The sequence below is a fragment of the Hyperolius riggenbachi genome, chromosome 4 (genome assembly GCF_040937935.1).
Source record: "Hyperolius riggenbachi isolate aHypRig1 chromosome 4, aHypRig1.pri, whole genome shotgun sequence".
NCBI classification, from domain to species: Eukaryota; Metazoa; Chordata; class Amphibia; order Anura; family Hyperoliidae; genus Hyperolius; species Hyperolius riggenbachi.
The window spans coordinates 103,086,782-103,100,798 of NC_090649.1; the positions used below are offsets into that span (position 1 = coordinate 103,086,782).

The 14,017-nt window shown below is 44.3% G+C and overlaps 13 non-coding genes across 13 annotated transcripts; 2 read left to right on the forward strand and 11 right to left on the reverse strand.

The window, feature by feature from the left end:
• The first annotated feature begins 5,481 nt into the window (after positions 1 to 5,481).
• TRNAP-CGG (transfer RNA proline (anticodon CGG)) lies at positions 5,482 to 5,553 on the forward strand. The gene has a single exon. It is a non-coding gene; the product is annotated as a tRNA-Pro (tRNA).
• A 121-nt stretch (positions 5,554 to 5,674) lies between these two features.
• TRNAP-UGG (transfer RNA proline (anticodon UGG)) lies at positions 5,675 to 5,746 on the forward strand. The gene has a single exon. It is a non-coding gene; the product is annotated as a tRNA-Pro (tRNA).
• Positions 5,747 to 6,000: 254 nt separating this feature from the next.
• On the reverse strand, positions 6,001 to 6,072 carry TRNAP-UGG (transfer RNA proline (anticodon UGG)). The gene has a single exon. It is a non-coding gene; the product is annotated as a tRNA-Pro (tRNA).
• Positions 6,073 to 6,193: 121 nt separating this feature from the next.
• On the reverse strand, positions 6,194 to 6,265 carry TRNAP-CGG (transfer RNA proline (anticodon CGG)). Its single transcript has one exon. It is a non-coding gene; the product is annotated as a tRNA-Pro (tRNA).
• A 4,035-nt stretch (positions 6,266 to 10,300) lies between these two features.
• On the reverse strand, positions 10,301 to 10,372 carry TRNAP-UGG (transfer RNA proline (anticodon UGG)). The gene has a single exon. It is a non-coding gene; the product is annotated as a tRNA-Pro (tRNA).
• Positions 10,373 to 10,493: 121 nt separating this feature from the next.
• TRNAP-CGG (transfer RNA proline (anticodon CGG)) lies at positions 10,494 to 10,565 on the reverse strand. The gene has a single exon. It is a non-coding gene; the product is annotated as a tRNA-Pro (tRNA).
• A 135-nt stretch (positions 10,566 to 10,700) lies between these two features.
• TRNAP-AGG (transfer RNA proline (anticodon AGG)) lies at positions 10,701 to 10,772 on the reverse strand. Its single transcript has one exon. It is a non-coding gene; the product is annotated as a tRNA-Pro (tRNA).
• A 1,394-nt stretch (positions 10,773 to 12,166) lies between these two features.
• Positions 12,167 to 12,238, reverse strand: TRNAP-UGG (transfer RNA proline (anticodon UGG)). The gene has a single exon. It is a non-coding gene; the product is annotated as a tRNA-Pro (tRNA).
• Positions 12,239 to 12,359: 121 nt separating this feature from the next.
• On the reverse strand, positions 12,360 to 12,431 carry TRNAP-CGG (transfer RNA proline (anticodon CGG)). Its single transcript has one exon. It is a non-coding gene; the product is annotated as a tRNA-Pro (tRNA).
• Positions 12,432 to 12,566: 135 nt separating this feature from the next.
• Positions 12,567 to 12,638, reverse strand: TRNAP-AGG (transfer RNA proline (anticodon AGG)). The gene has a single exon. It is a non-coding gene; the product is annotated as a tRNA-Pro (tRNA).
• Positions 12,639 to 13,116: 478 nt separating this feature from the next.
• TRNAP-UGG (transfer RNA proline (anticodon UGG)) lies at positions 13,117 to 13,188 on the reverse strand. Its single transcript has one exon. It is a non-coding gene; the product is annotated as a tRNA-Pro (tRNA).
• A 121-nt stretch (positions 13,189 to 13,309) lies between these two features.
• TRNAP-CGG (transfer RNA proline (anticodon CGG)) lies at positions 13,310 to 13,381 on the reverse strand. Its single transcript has one exon. It is a non-coding gene; the product is annotated as a tRNA-Pro (tRNA).
• Positions 13,382 to 13,512: 131 nt separating this feature from the next.
• Positions 13,513 to 13,584, reverse strand: TRNAP-AGG (transfer RNA proline (anticodon AGG)). The gene has a single exon. It is a non-coding gene; the product is annotated as a tRNA-Pro (tRNA).
• Positions 13,585 to 14,017: the final 433 nt, after the last annotated feature.

Genomic DNA, 14,017 nt, shown 5'->3' on the forward strand with positions numbered 1-14,017 from the left:
CACAGGCAGCTGAGCAAATCATCACAGTCCTTCTATTGCTCATAGACTAAGAGCTACGCGCGCCAGGCGACAGGACCTTTATGCAACTAGAAGGGGAGTCAGCTGATCAGTCGGTCAGCTGACTCCAACTATGCTCCGGATTGGCTGAGTGACTGGGGCGGCGCTATGGAGCGCTTGCAGTATATATAGGACAGGTCGTTCAGTTGCTCTGCGTCTGCTGTTGCAAATGCTACGTGTTAGCACTCAGACCTAGTCAGATTCCAAAGTGTGCTAGAACCAGCAGGAGATGGGGATCCACACTTAGCCAGATTCTGTTGATAGCTTAAAGTACTAATTGAATTGTATTATTTGTTTGACCTTCTGCTAGCTTGACTACTCTTTTGTTTACTGATCCTGTACCTTTGCCTATCTGATTTAGTTGCCGACTCTGCCTGAAACATTACTCTGATCTAGCTTTCTGTCTCTGTACCGTGTCTGTCCGCTCGTTGCCAAATCTGCTTTTCTGACTCTCCTGTCCTCACCAGTGAGGCTAGTCACTGGTGAGGGTTCCTCTGCTAGCATCGCCCGCTTCACAGGTGATTACTAGCTGCAGTACTATCTGAATCACCTGCTCCTCAGGTGGTCAGTAGCTGCAGTACAGTCTTTATCACCTGCTCCCCAGGTGAATAGTCACTACAGTACTATCCTCTCTACCTTTTCCTCAGGTGATAGTGGCTACACTACAGTCTGAATCACCCGATCCACGGGTGATCAGTACACTTGTTTAAACTTATTTCTACCCGCTCCTCGGGTGACCTATCTCACTATTGTCTGTATCTCCAGCTTGCTGGAGTTTGTATTCCTGTGTTATATAGAGATATTCCTCTCTCCCAGCTCCTCTGAGAAAGCTGGTATCTCTATCATTACTGTTGCACCAAACACCTACCCTCACATTGGTTGTCCTGTTTCTGGCTATACCAGTATTATTGGTGATTGTGCAGATCACACATAATCAGGTATAGCATCTGTATTATTGGTGATACTGCAGATCACCAATAATCAGAGAAGTCTGTTCTCGCTGACACCAATCGTTACACTGCTATCACAATATGTTCCAGCAAGATGTTCACAGGGAGTGAGGGCTGTACTGTCTCAGGTTCGAAGCAACAGTATAATGCATCGGCCTTCACATTCTTATTACCTGGTTTATACGAAATTATGAATCAGAATCGCGAAAAGAAGAGTGCCCATCAAGCTTGTCTCGGATTGAGCCTCTTGGCACCTTCAATATATTCCATATTCTTGTGATCTGTGTAAACTGTAATAACATGTTCTGCCCCCTCCAGCCAGTGTCGCCACTCCTCAAATGACATTTTTATGGCCAAGAGCTCCCTGTTCCCGATGTCGTAAGTTCTATCTGCTGGGGAGATCTTACGGGAAAAGAAAGCACAGGGGTACAACCGCCCCTGAGACCCTGAATATTGGGACAGTACAGCCCCCACCCCAACTTCGGAGGCATCTACTTCCACAATAAATGGGCGTGAGATGTCTACGTGATGTAAAATGGGAGCAGCACAGAACAGGAATTTAAGCTGATTAAAGGCCTCATAGGCTTCCTGAGGCCAATTGTAAGTATCAGCCCCTTTCTTAGTTAAATTGGTGAGAGGTGCCACTACTGATGAAAATCCCTTGATGAACTTTCTATAGTAGTTTGCGAAACCCAGGAAGCGTTGGAGCGCCTTCAGACCAGCAGGCTGAGGCCACTCCAGCACTGCGGAAACTTTCTTGGGGTCCATAGATAAACCATGCAAGGAGATGATGTACCCCAAGAAGGCAATCTCAGACACCTCAAACAGACACTTCTAGAGTTTTGCATACAAATGATTCTCTCGGATCTTACTCAAAACAAACTTTACATGATCCATGTGTTCCTCAAGGTTGCGAGAGAACATCAGGATGTCATCCAAATAAATGATGACAAACCCTCCCACGACATCCCTAAAAATGTCATTAACAAATTCCTGGAAGACCGCAGGGGCATAACACAACCCGAAGGGCATCACCAAGTACTCCTAATGCCCATCGGGCGTGTTGAACGCGGTCTTCCATTCATCCCCCTGTCTGATTCGAATCAAGTTATATGCCCCTCTCAGGTCCAGTTTAGAGAACACTTGCGCCCCAGAAACTTGAGAAAACAAATCATCAATTAAGGGTAGTGGATAACGGTTGGGAATCGTTATCTTATTAAGTGCCCTATAATCAATACACGGGTGCAATCCACCATCTTTTTTCTTGACAAAGAAAAAACCTGCCCCTGCTAGTGACTTTGAGGGAAGGATAAACCCTTTCTCAAGGTTCTCTTTAATGTAATCTTTCATCGCAAGTTGTTCTGGACCTGAGAGGTTTTACAAGTGTCCCCTGGGGGGCATGGTACCTGCCCTCAGATCAACGAGGCACTCAAACTCTCTGTGTGGGGGAAGCTTATCAGCTGCTTGTGGGCAGAAAACATCTGAGAGTTTCAAATAAGGAGAAGGAACACCCTCCATAACAACCTCAGTGGAACACAGGGAAACTTTCTCTAAACAGGAAGATTGACAAGCGGGGGACCAGGCCAGTAATTGTCCCTTGTTCCAGTCAATTTTGGGAGAGTGTTGTCGTAACCATGGGAGCCCTAAAACAATCATTGCGGAGGACATCTTTAGCACGTAGAATTGCAGTTCCTCCCTATGCAAAACTCCCACATGACAGGTGAGAAGAGGAGTTTGCGAGAGGGGTTGCTTGTTCTGCAGTGGAGAGTCATCAATAGCGGTAACGTAGATTTGCCTGTCTAAAGGGAGTATAGGAATGTCCCACTTAGAAACCAGACTCAGATCAATAAAGTTAGCTGCAGAACCCGAATCCACAAAGGCCTGCGTACTAAACTCCTGACCCTTCCACGTCACAGAACAAGGCAATAACACTTTGGAAAACTACGGCGGTAAGACAGGTTCGCCTAGGGTAGTACCTCCAACTACACCTAGGCGGAGAAGTTTTCCGCCTTCTTACTGCAATTCTGTATGAGATGCCCTTTTTCTCCACAGTACAAACAAAGGCCCTCCTTACGCCTCTGTGTCTTCTCTGTCTCTGACAACTTTGCGTGACCAATCTGCATTGGCTCATCCAAAGTAGTCGTGACCAGTGGGGTGGAGACAACAGTTTTGGGAATCCCCCGTGACCTGCCTTGTTTATAATACCATACCCTGCAATCAATTTTTATAGCTAAAGAAATAGCCTCATCTAATGACTTGGGTTCAGGATGGCTGATCATGATGTCACTAACTGAATCAGACAACCCTGACAAAACACAGTCCAATAAAGCGTAATGTTCCCATCTGGAAGAGACCACCCACTTTCTGAACTGTGAGGCATAATCTTCCACAGTACCATGCCCTTGGCGTAGCCTTTTTAAATTCCTTTCTGCCGTGGCTGCAATATCTGGGTCATCGTATATGACCTCCATGGCATCAAAGAAAGCCTGAACTGAATTTAAAGCCTCGTGACCCTCAGGCAGGTTGTAGGCCCATGTCTGCGAATCTCCAGTCAGCAAGGTTTTAATTAATGTTACCCACTGAAACTCAGAGCCTGATGCAATGGGTCTCATTTCAAAGTATGATTTGCACCTATTTCTAAAAATTCTGAAGTCTGACTTATGCCCTGAAAATTTCTCAGGTAGAGCCATTTTAGGCTCACGGACCAGAGAGGGAGGCGATGATGATGCAGATCTCTGTGAACGATTAACGGCTTCAGTCAAAGCGTTTAACTGAGCCTGTTGTGATGTCACAGTAGCATTTAACTGTGCTACAGCTGCGGTTAATGCTTGAATCTGAGCCTCCATAACAACTTAGGGTCTTCTGTTATGTAACGGTTAGTGTCAGCTAGTGACAGAGTTCTGATTATTTGGTGATCTGCAGTATCACCAATAATACAGAAACTATATCTGATTATGTGATGATCTGCAGAATCACCAATAATGCAGAAATAGTAACAGAAATGTCAGTACTTTAATCAGAGTGATCACACGGGTTCAGGTGCACAGTAGCCCAGGAGCATTCCCAAGTGATAGCCCCTGGCTGTGGGACTATCACCAGGACAGGAGAGGTCATAAAGGCAGGGTCGGTAACTGGTCGGTCAGGCAGCAGAACAAAATCGGCAAACAGAACGTAGTCAGAGGGTAGCTAAGGTCGGCAGCAATCAGATGTGCGGAAGTACAGAATCAGAAGGCAAGAGCAGAGTCGAGGTCGGGCCGGGGTCGGCAACAAGACAGATAGGCAGAGTACAGAATCGTGAGGCAAAGGATAGTCGAGAGTTCAGGCAAGGTTCATACACATAAAGACAATAATATCAATTATAATTATAGCTATCAAACAATTCCTATCTTGTGTGAAATCCCCGGTTTCCTCCCGGATCAAAGCACACCGGAACTATCTAAGGTCTGAGAGCTTAACCGCAAAGTTTCAGCAACAGCAGACAATGATGCACTGACAGTTTAGGCCTTAAATACAGACAGGGCATTCACAAGTTCTGCCCAGTAGATTCCAGCTAATTAGTGCCAAAAATCAGCCCTGGCCTGTCAGCTGACCGGCAGGTCAGCTGACCCGCCTCCTCAAAGCATAAAGGTCCTGTCTCCTGGTGCACGCGAGTGCTGCCCTGCTTTGATGGACTCTGGAAAGACCTGACCTGGTGGGAAGCGATGCCGAAGAGGCGGCGGCAGAATTGAACCCGGGACCTCTCACACCCAAAGCGAGAATCATACCCCTAGACCAACGAGCTGACTCTGGCGACGGCCATGGCAGTGAAAAGAACACAGAGCGGTGGAACAGGCTATAAGTGGGCTTTACCTGATTTCTTCACTTACTTTTAGCAAGAGCACTCTTTCGCTTCTGTTCAACATGTAGTTGCCCTAAGTAACAGTTTTTTAAATGCTGCTGGCAAATGTTGTGCTAGCATGTAAGGCACCCATGATCCTAGAGCAGCCCTTGCAGAGCTTGTGTCAGTATACCACCCATACATTGTTTTTGCTGGTCACAATTTTGAAGCTTTTTTAAACAAAACATGTGTATCAATAAAATCTTTAATCTACCAAAAATGGCTTCAACTAATATTAAGCATATTTATCACTTTAAAGGCAAAGCATTTATCTAGCCAATAGAAGGAACTTGCTACTGTTAAAAAAAATAAAAATAAAAAAAATAAAGGCACATGTGTGTGTTTAGTGTGCAAGCCGGGGATGCAGTTTCTATACCCTAGCTTCCATCTGGCTTGTTGGTCCAGGGGTATGATTCTCACTTAGGGTGTGAGAGGTCCTGGGTTCAAATCCCGGATGAGCCCTTCCTTTAAACTACATGTTGAACAGAAGCGAAAGAGTGCTCTTGCTAAAAGTAAGTGAAGAAATCAGGTAAAGCCCACTTATAGCCTGTTCCACCACTCTGTGTCCTTTTCACTGCCACTGCTGTCACCAGAGTCGGCTCGTTGGTCTAGGGGTATGATTCTCGCTTCGGGTGCGAGAGGTCCCAGGTTCAATTCCCGGACGAGCCCTTGATTTAGGCATAGTGATGGCCTACGCTCATAGTTATGCTCCTTGCAATTTCTTTGAACCTACTACCACACATGTATATACATCGGTTGGGTGGTACAGGTCATTACAGGGCTGCTAACTGGCTCGTTAGTCTAGGGGTATGATTCTCGCTTTGGGTGCGAGAGGTCCCGGGTTCAAATCCCGGACGAGCCCAAATCTTTCCTCTTGCCATGTCAGGACGGGGAACGTTAGGCTCTGAGGTGTAGCACGGCTTCTTTCTAGTTCCCCTCATGATAGTTGATGAGCGTAATCAGGTAAAGCCCACTTATAGCATGTTCCGCCACTCTGTGTCCTTTTCACTGCCACTGCCGTCGCCAGAGTTGGCTCGTTGGTCTAGGGGTATGATTCTCGCTTCGGGTGCGAGAGGTCCCGGGTTCCCCGTCCTGACATGGCAAGAGGAAAGACTTGGGCTCGTCTGGGATTTGAACCCGGGACCTCTCGCACCCAAAGCGAGAATCATACCCCTAGACCAACGAGCCAGTTAGCAGCCCTGTAGCGACCTGTACCACCCAACCGATGTATATACATGTGTGGTAGCAGGTTCAAAGAAATTGCAAGGAGCATAACTATGAGAGTAGGCCATCACTATGCCTAAATCAAGGGCTCGTCCAGGAATTGAACCTGGGACCTCTCGCACCCGAAGCGAGAATCATACCCCTAGACCAACGAGCCGATTCTGGTGACGGTAGTGGCAGTGAAAAGGACACAGAGTGGTGGAACAGGCTATAAGTGGGCTTTACCTGATTTCTTCACTTACTTTTAGCAAGAGCACTCTTTCGCTTCTGTTCAACATGTAGTTTAAAGGAAGGGCTCGTCTGGGATTTGAACCCACCCTAAGCGAGAATCATACCCTTAGACCAACAAGCCAGATGGAAGCTAGGGTATAGAAACTGCATCCCCGGCTTGCACACTGAACACACACATGTGCCTTTATTTATTTATTTTTTATTTAAATGTGGATACATTTGGAACATTTATTGATATTCATAAATTCACTAGAAAACTGAGTTCAAAAAAATATTTTTCAGGTAGTACAGGCCCAGTGAATGGTCTGATGAATTCCAGCTTGGAGATGGAATTCAGGCATAGTGGCTTGAAAAATAAATCTGTATTTAACCCTCCTCAGGCGGGCAATCACCAGATCGAAGCTTTTAAGAAGATGGTGATTAAAGATTTGAGAGAACTACAGGTTCCTAATATCCATGCTGATCCCAAAATTAAGAAAGGGATCAAAGAGTTTAAAGAGAATAACAAAGTTGTTATAAAGGCAGCTGATAAGGGAGGGGGAATTGTTATATTAGATAAGGAAGATTAGAATAAGGAAATGAATCGTCTATTGGAGTATAGAGTGACTTATGAAAAGTTAAGAGGGGACCCAAGGATTAAATACAAAAAAGAACTAGAAACTCTAATTAAAATAGGAAAACAAGAGGGGATTCTTGATGACAAGGAAGCTAAGTATTTGGTTCCTACAGTGATAAGAACTCCGGTGATATATTATTTGCCTAAGGTGCATAAAGATGCCTGTAACCCGCCAGGAAGACCCATTGTTAGTGGGATAGGGTCCTTAACCTATAGGATAGGAGAATATGTAGATAAATTCTTACAACCCTTGGTTATTTCCACTGAATCTTATTTAAGAGATTCTAAGCATGTTATTAATACATTGAAGGGTTTGAAGTTTGATGAACCACCATTTTTAAGAACTGCAGATGTGGCTTCTTTGTACACTGTAATACCTCATGACGAAGGTCTCAGAGCAATTGAATATTATTTAATGAGGAAGGGCGAGTTAGATGTTCGACAGATCCTTTTTATAGTTAAATGTACCAAATTTGCACTTGAACATAATTATTTTTGGTTCGGTGGGGAGTTCTATCTGCAAAAAGTGGGAGTGGCTATGGGAGCCAAATTCGCTCCAAGCATGGCTAATTTATATATGTCCCTTTGGGAGGAAGATAAGATTTTTGGAAGAAGAAATGACTGTTTATTATTTTGGAAAAGATTTATTGATGATATCATTTTTATGTGGAAGGGGGATCTCTCATCACTTCAGGTCTTTATTGAATGTCTTAATGGAGAGACTACCAATTTAAAATTTACATGAGAATACAGCCAGGAAGAGGTCCATTTTTTGGATCTAGTGATCAAAAATTCATATGGGGCAATTAAAACCAGAACTTATACAAAACCCACTGACAGAAATAGCTTTATCCCCATGAAAAGTTGTCATCACCCTAATTGGCTCTCTGCGATCCCTAAGGGTCAATTTTTGCGCCTAAGGAGGAATTATGGAGAGCTAAGTGAGTATTACAAAAAGACAGACATTTTGAAAGAGAAATTTGAAAAGAAGGGTTATGAAACAGGGAAGCTATTGGCCTAGATTGCCACTATAGAAAGAGACTCCATTTTAGAAGATAAAAAGAAGGCAGGAAAAGAACTAGTATGTCCCTTTATCACGGGTTTTAGCCAGCAATTTAAAAAAATTAAAAAGATTGTTACTCATCATTGGCCATTATTGAAGGAGGATCCAGTTCTATGTGAGATTTTACCAGATTGCTCAGAGGTCATTTACAGAAAGGCCCCGGTACTTAAGGATATTTTAACGTCCAGTGCAATTGATGAGCCACAATTCCAGGGGTTGAGTTCGTTTGGGGAGGTGGGCTTTTATAAATGCAGAAAGTGTTTACCATGCAGAACATGTAGTCTAACACCAAGGATCCAGCTAAATTTTGTTGAAGAAAATTACAATATAAAACAATTTATTACGTGTGAAACCAAGTATGTGGTATACCTGCTGACCTGCCCATGTGGGAAGTTTTATGTTGGGAGGACGAAAAGACCCCTTAAAGAGAGGATTGGGGAGCACATCACCAACATAAGAAATGGGGTACAAGAGCACTCGGTCTCTAACCATTTTAGGATCTATCATCAGCAAGACCCTGCAGGATTACTTTTCTGTGGGATTGAAAGAAATTTGGGTAATTGGAGGGGGTCACACAGGATTAGGAGCATATCTCAAGCAGAAACTAAATGGATCTTCAAATTGAATTGCATGGAACCTATTGGTTTGAATATCGAACTGGATTTAAATTGTTTTATTACTGATGATTAATATAAGGGTAGACATTTCTAATGTGTAGGACTGATTTGATGTATAGGAGTGGAGTTATGATGTTGGTTGGATGAGGTTGGGGTCCTCCTTTAGACTGCTGCCAGGATGATGGCTGTTTAGCGGTCATTATGGTTGGTGGTGGACTGGGGTTGACCTTTAACATCACTGGCTAATTTTAATTTTTGTTTGTTTTGTGTTTTAATTAATTTTTTAATATGTTTTAATTGTCTTGGATGCAATTTGAACTTTAATTTTTAATGTCTTGAATTCATTTTTATTAGTAGTAATGGTAGATGGTAGATGTAATAAAATGTTAAGATATGTGGGGTCCGCAACCTGTTCATCAAAATTGGATTTGATTATCCGTTTTTTTGATACTATTGGAAACAGGAGAGATTTATACGTACCTTCCTTGCGTTCCTCTCTTGTTTTCTTTCGCGTTCCACAGCGAGTAATTCCGCAATGGACGCGTGTAGTTATATTTACCTGTCTGTGCGGTCCAAGCAGTGGTAGTTTGGATAATGATGCGGCGGAGGTGACGCAATAGATGCGTGTATGTATACTTCACCTCTCCGTGCGCTCCAAGCGGCGGAAGTAGGGAAGATGACGCGTCGGAAATGACGTTACGTATCTCCGTAATTATTGCAGGTACGTCGGGTGTGCCGCGCCTTCTGTATTTAAATGCCGGTTCTTTCACCATTCGGTTCTCCGAGCTCCTGATGACGCTATTGCGAAACCTGGTCGAGCGGAGGATTGGTGGATGGGAAAGCGGCACCCCACGTATTGATTGATCATACTGCGATTTACTGCTGTGGGTCCCTTTCAAAAGGGCCCAGGAGTGAGTATCCTGTATACACTATTTTATCGAATAAATGTTTGTACTTTTAAAACGGAGTACACTTAGATTTTTATTCATTTGTTATACATATGCTGGGAATGTCTAATTGCTGAGGAAGGAGGCTGGACATAAAAGCATAGAAGATAAAGACAAGAAATGGTGATCGTGGAGACATATATTTACATACGCTTCAGACCTTATAATCTGGGCCTCACTAAGAGCTGGTAAGTCTGCACTTTGAAGGGTGTTGGTGGAGGAAAGAAGTACCTTTAGCGCTAAAGTTTTATTCATGTGGTATAGAAACTGCATCCCCGGCTTGCACACTAAACACACACATGTGCCTTTTTTTTTTTTTTTTTTTTTTTTTAACAGTAGCAAGTTCCTTCTATTGGCTAGATGAATACTTTGCCTTTAAAGTGATAAATATGCTTAATATTAGTTGAAGCCATTTTTGGTAGATTAAAGATTTTATTGATACACATGTTTTGTTTAAAAAAGCTTCAAAATTGTGACCAGCAAAAACAATGTATGGGTGGTATACTGACACAAGCTCTGCAAGGGCTGCTCTAGGATCATGGGTGCCTTACATGCTAGCACAACATTTGCCAGCAGCATTTCAAAAAATGTTACTTAGGGCAAAAATAAAGTCCGTGCAGCACACGCTCATCAACTATCATGAGGGGAACTAGAAAGAAGCCGTGCTACACCTCAGAGCCAAACGTTCCCCGTCCTGACATGGCAAGAGGAAAGACTTGGGCTCATCTGGGATTTGAACCCGGGACCTCTCGCACCCAAAGCGAGAATCATACCCCTAGACCAACGAGCCAGTTAGCAGCCCTGTAGCGACCCGTACCACCCAACCGATGTATATACATGTGTGGTAGTAGGTTCAAAGAAATTGCAAGGAGCATAACTATGAGAGTAGGCCATCACTATGCCGAAATCAAGGGCTCATCCGGGAATTGAACCCGGGACCTCTCGCACCCGAAGCGAGAATCATACCCCTAGACCAACAAGCCGACTCTGGTGATGGCAGTGGCAGTGAAAAGGACACAGAGTGGTGGAACAGGCTATAAGTGGGCTTTACCTGATTTCTTCACTTACTTTTAGCAAGAGCACTCTTTCGCTTCTGTTCAACATGTAGTTTAAAGAAAGGGCTCGTCCAGGATTTGAACCCAGGACCTCTCGCACCCTAAGCGAGAATCATACCCCTAGACCAACGAGCCAGATGAAAGCTAAGGTATAGAAACTGCATTCCCAGCTTGCACACTAAACACACACATGTGCCTTTATTTTATTTTTTTTTATTCTTTTTTTTAACAGTAGCAAGTTCCTTCTATTGGCTAGATGAATGCTTTGCCTTTAAAGTGATAAATATGCTTAATATTAGTTGAAGCCATGTTTGGTAGATTAAAGATTTTATTGATACACATGTTTTGTTTAAAAAAGCTTCAAAATTGTGACCAGCAAAAACAATGTATGGGTGGTATACTGACACAAGCTCTGCAAGGGCTGCTCTAGGATCATGGGTGCCTTACATGCTAGCACAACATTTGCCAGCAGCATTTCAAAAAATGTTACTTAGGGCAAAAATAAAGTCCGTGCAGCACACGCTAGGCCTCAGTGCAGCAAGGAGTACTGCACAGATTCGTTCCACAGACCTGAGCTTTTCAAGACGGGAGGAGTCAGACTGACAGTAGGAAGGATTGTCTGAAAGTGACACTCAGGAGGAGATGTCACTGACAGGACGGGGAACCGCCTCCAAGGGTAAGGTCGGTTCTCGAGGTCGGACAAGCCAGGTCGTACACACACGGACAGACAAAGTACAAGATCATAAAGCAGAGGCGGAGTCTAGGTACAGGCAGAGTTCAGAAACAGGGTATCAGAATATCGAGGTACAAGATCAGGAGGCAGAAACAGAGTCTAAGGACGAGCCGGGGTTCGGCAACAGGGTATCAGAATATTGAGGTACAAGATCAGGAGGCAGAAACAGAGTCTAAGGACGAGCCGGGGTTCGGCAACAGAGTATCAGAAATATCGAAGTACAAGGTCAGAGTTCAGGAGGATAGTCAGGCAGGCAAAAAATCATAACAGATAATCACAATCAAACTAGTACTTTAGCTATCAACAGAATCTAGCTAAGTGTAGGATTACAGCTCCAGCTGGTCCCGGCACACTTGCGGATCTGACTACGGATCTGGGTGCTCCCACATATGTGATCGCAACGCCAGACAACCAGCAACTGAATAAGCAGCAGAATATATAGTTGCTGGACTCTGCTGCCCCGCCCGAACCATTCAGCCAATCATGAGTCCTGCAGGAATCAGCTGACCTTCCTGATCAGCTGACACTTCCTCTGCAGGTATAAAGGTCCTGAATTCAGGCCCGCGCAAGCATAGCTCTCCATCTGCCTAGGTGCACTAACAGACCCAGCCACACCAAGCACATGCTGCTGCATGCAAACAGCCGCTTTGCTGTCAGGACTAGCAAGAGCACTCTTTCGCTTCTGTTCAACATGTAGTTTAAAGGAAGGGCTCGTCCGGGATTTGAACTAGAAAGAAGCCGTGCTACACCTCAGAGCCAAACGTTCCCCGTCCTGACATGGCAAGAGGAAAGACTTGGGCTCGTCCAGGATTTGAACCCGGGACTTCTCGCACCCAAAGCGAGAATCATACCCCTAGACCAACGAGCCAGTTAGCAGCCCTGTAGCGACCCGTACCACCCAACCGATGTATATACATGTGTGGTAGTAGGTTCAAAGAAATTGCAAGGAGCATAACTATGAGTGTAGGCCATCACTATGCCTAAATCAAGGGCTCGTCCGGGAATTGAACCCGGGACCTCTCGCACCCGAAGCGAGAATCACACCCCTAGACCAACGAGCCGACTCTGGCGATAGCAGTGGCAGTGAAAAGGACACAGAGTGGTGGAACAGGCTATAAGTGGGCTTTACTTGATTTCTTCACTTACTTTTAGCAAGAGCACTCTTTCGCTTCTGTTCAACACGTAGTTTAAAGGAAGGGCTCGTCCGGGATTTGAACCCAGGACCTCTCGCACCCTAAGCGAGAATCATACCCCTAGACCAACGAGCCAGATGGAAGCTAGGGTATAGAAACTGCATCCCCGGCTTGCACACTAAACACACACGTGCCTTTATTTTTTTTTATTTATTTATTTTTTTTTAACAGTAGCAAGTTCCTTCTATTGGCTAGATGAATGCTTTGCCTTTAAAGTGATAGATATGCTTAATATTAGTTGAAGCCATTTTTGGTAGATTAAAGATTTTATTGATACATATGTTTTGTTTAAAAAAGCTTCAAAATTGTGACCAGCAAAAACAATGTATGGGTGGTATACTGACACAAGCTCTGCAAGGGCTGCTCTAGGATCATGGGTGCCTTACATGCTAGCACAATATTTGCCAGTAGCATTTCAAAAAATGTTACTTAGGGCAAAAATAAAGTCCGTGCAGCACACACTCATCAACTATCATGAGGGGAACTAGAAAGAAGCCGTGCTACACCTCAGAGCCAAACGTTCCCCGTCCTGACATGGCAAGAGGAAAGACTTGGGCTCGTCCAGGATTTGAACCCGGGACCTCTCGCACCCAAAGCGAGAATCATACCCCTAGACCAACGAGCCAGTTAGCAGCCCTGTAGCGACCTGTACCACCCAACCGATGTATATACATGTGTGGTAGTAGGTTCAAAGAAATTGCAAGGAGCATAACTATGAGCGTAGGCCATCACTATGCCGAAATCAAGGGCTCGTCCGGGAATTGAACCCGGGACCTCTCGCACCCGAAGCGAGAATCATACCCCTAGACCAACGAGCCGACTCTGGCAACAGCAGTGGCAGTGAAAAGGACACAGAGTGGTGGAACAGGCTATAAGTGGGCTTTACTTGATTTCTTCACTTTTAGCAAGAGCACTCTTTCGCTTCTGTTCAACACGTAGTTTAAAGGAAGGGCTCGTCCGGGATTTGAACCCGGGACCTCTCGCACCCTAAGCGAGAATCATACCCCTAGAGCAACGAGCCAGATGGAAGCTAGGGTATAGAAACTGCATCCCCGGCTTGCACACTAAACACACACATGTGCCTTTATTTTTTTTTTTTTTTTTTTATTTTTTTTTAACAGTAGCAAGTTCCTTCTATTGGCTAGATGAATGCTTTGCCTTTAAAGTGATAGATATGCTTAATATTAGTTGAAGCCATTTTTGGTAGATTAAAGATTTTATTGATACATATGTTTTGTTTAAAAAAGCTTCAAAATTGTGACCAGCAAAAACAATGTATGGGTGGTATACTGACACAAGTTCTGCAAGGGCTGCTCTAGGATCATGGGTGCCTTACATGCTAGCACAACATTTGCCAGTAGCATTTCAAAAAATGTTACTTAGGGCAAAAATAAAGTCCGTGCAGCACACACTCATCAACTATCATGAGGGGAACTAGAAAGAAGCCGTGCTAC